The 2,552-nt window shown below is 34.3% G+C and overlaps 1 long non-coding RNA gene across 1 annotated transcript in view; it reads left to right on the forward strand.

Annotated features, from left to right (window-relative positions):
- The window catches only part of LOC119498530, a 1,591-nt gene extending 756 nt beyond the window's left edge, over positions 1 to 835 (forward strand). Inside the window, exon 3 of the long non-coding RNA XR_005209123.1 lies at positions 1 to 835. This exon is cut by the window's left edge and continues 166 nt beyond it. This is a non-coding gene — a long non-coding RNA (uncharacterized LOC119498530).
- Positions 836 to 2,552: the final 1,717 nt, after the last annotated feature.

Here is a 2,552-nt window from a genome sequence, read left to right on the forward strand (position 1 = left end):
GCATGATCTGTGCAGCAGATATTCTGATTTTTAGTTTCTTGTAACTCCAAAAACACTGGATCCTACATTTCCCATGATGCATCATTCATCATCAGAGCCTCTCTGCCTGGTAAACAGTGTTTCACACTCCAGATTTGAACACAGACTGTGAGCCACAGACGACATTAACCTGTTTTCAATCTGTGCACGGCTCCTTTAATTGTGTTTTTACGTCCAGCTCTGCAGTCGTCTGTGAATCAGCAACCAGATAAAGGTCACAGGTTTGACTCCCGGCTGCTGCGTCAGCTGAACGCAGACAAAATGAAAAGTGAATCTCGAAGCTCGTCGTTTTGTTTTTGCTCTGCCACCAGTCTGAGGTTTAGATTTTCTTGTTTCCTCGTCTGACACGGTTAGGTTTCGTGTCCTCTGCTGCTTTCATTTCTTCTACCAAGCCCACTGATCACACAGTACCAAAGGTCAAGTGTGTTTAAATGCTCCTCCGTGTTTGTTTGTTTGTGGTTATAGGTTAAAGCTGGCCCACTCTAAAAGATGGTTCAAATTTTAAATGAAACGTTCAACCCCCTAGATTTTATAAAATGGAAAAGTTTAATTCAAGAAGTAAAAGTTATGGAAAAGGGAACTCACAAAAAAAGGAAAATGGAGGATGTTTTTGAGAAGAGATGGAGTCTGAAAGAAGGAAAAATATAAATACATGGGTTACATACATGCACATAAACACACGCCTGGAGGTGACCTGACATGTGAAGGTGGACGCATGTGCGTGCCCATGTAAATTATATTATTTTTATTATTATTTTTTTATTCTATTCTTTCTTTTTATTATTACTATTCTTTTTATTATATTTTTTTTATTCTATTCTTTCTTTTTATTATTATTATTCTTTTTATTATTATATTTTTTTATTCTATTCTTTCTTTTTATTATTATTATTCTTTTTTATTATTATTCTTTTTTTATTCTATTCTTTCTTTTTATTATTATTATTATTATTATTATATTTTTTTTATTCTTTCTTTTTATTATTATTATTATTTTTTTATTCTATGCTTTATTTTATCATTATTTTTACTATTATTATTATTATTATTTTTTTCTTTCTTATTTTTTTTCAATTCTGAATGCTGAAGTTGTTTTCTCTAGTGTACTTATTGTGTTCGTCTTTAAACTCAACTACTTTAAAAAAAATGGTTTATAAACATAAATATATTGTAATTACGAACTGTAAATTGAATATATGAAAACAACTTTGAAAAAAGGTGGAAAAAATAAAGTAAAATAAAAGGAAATGAAACGGTCAACCAAGTTTAGCTGGTTTACTAACTGGATTTACACTCTAATGAACTATTAAATAACAAAAAATGACAAATATCAGCATTTGAAAGACAAAATTAAGCTTTGTTTCATCAACGTAAACTAAAAATCCATCTATTTAGTTGTATGTAATATTTTATAATTTTATTTTAATTTTTATTTTATTTATCATAATTTTATTGCTGATCATCATTTTATTGCTAAGAGATAATTCATTATTATCTCTTGTATTCTATTTTATTTTATTAAAATTGTATTATTTTAATACAATCTGCTTATTTTGTGTAGTTTCATAGTTTTTATTTATGTTTATTTCCTTGTATTTTATTTATCTTTTATTATCTTAAATACCCATCTTTATTGCTTTTTTATTCAATTAACTTCTAGCTTGGTTGTTTTGGTCTCTAAATCCATTTTTAACACTCTTATTTTTGTCAATCGTCTGTCAAGCACTTTGAATTATATTTGACTTGTTTGAAAGGTGCTATATAAATAAAGTTTGATTGATTGATTGATCTTTCGTGGCGAGAGCGGCGCCACGTTGCAGTACTCTATCCTGTGACGTCACCAGGTTGGTTGAGAGACGGAGACTAAAGCTTTGTTTATACTCGCGATGGGCTTCCGTAGATGGCGTGCGCACTACAAGCATGCACAGAGGCGTTTACGCTCAGCGACCCCAGGGACCGTCACATGACCACAGGGACAGTCACATGACATTAAATACGTGAGGGATAATGTACAGCGAGCTGGTCATTGTTCTGAAAGAATCCCCGATATGCAGGGCGATGATGCAGGTCTTTCTCATCGCCCTGAAGGGGATTCTTTCAGTTACATTGGGTGTAGTTGCCCTTTAAACATTTCTGTGATGACTCGGCGTTGTTAAAACACTTTGAGATGGAGACCGGGGGTTAAACTGTTGACCTGAACCATGACTGAGGAGTCCACGTATATCATTTTAACAGCCAATCAAAGAGCCTGTAGTCCTGAAACACCACCGGGCCCATCAATCCAGAGCCACACAGAGGGGAGCTACTTAACATGAAACGCTTATTACCAGACTGTTGGACACGGACTTTAAAACGGTTCAGATACAAAGTCGAGCCATCAAAGCAGCCGTTAGTCTGACGGAGACAACCGGCGTCTGATTTACGCTCAGAGAAAGACGCAGCGATCACAAGGCTGCTTTTACGTGTCACAGAATTCAGGAACAAAAATCTGGGACGCCGTTCGCTCCCGACCG

This window comes from Sebastes umbrosus, chromosome 12 (genome assembly GCF_015220745.1).
Source record: "Sebastes umbrosus isolate fSebUmb1 chromosome 12, fSebUmb1.pri, whole genome shotgun sequence".
NCBI classification, from domain to species: domain Eukaryota; kingdom Metazoa; phylum Chordata; class Actinopteri; order Perciformes; family Sebastidae; genus Sebastes; species Sebastes umbrosus.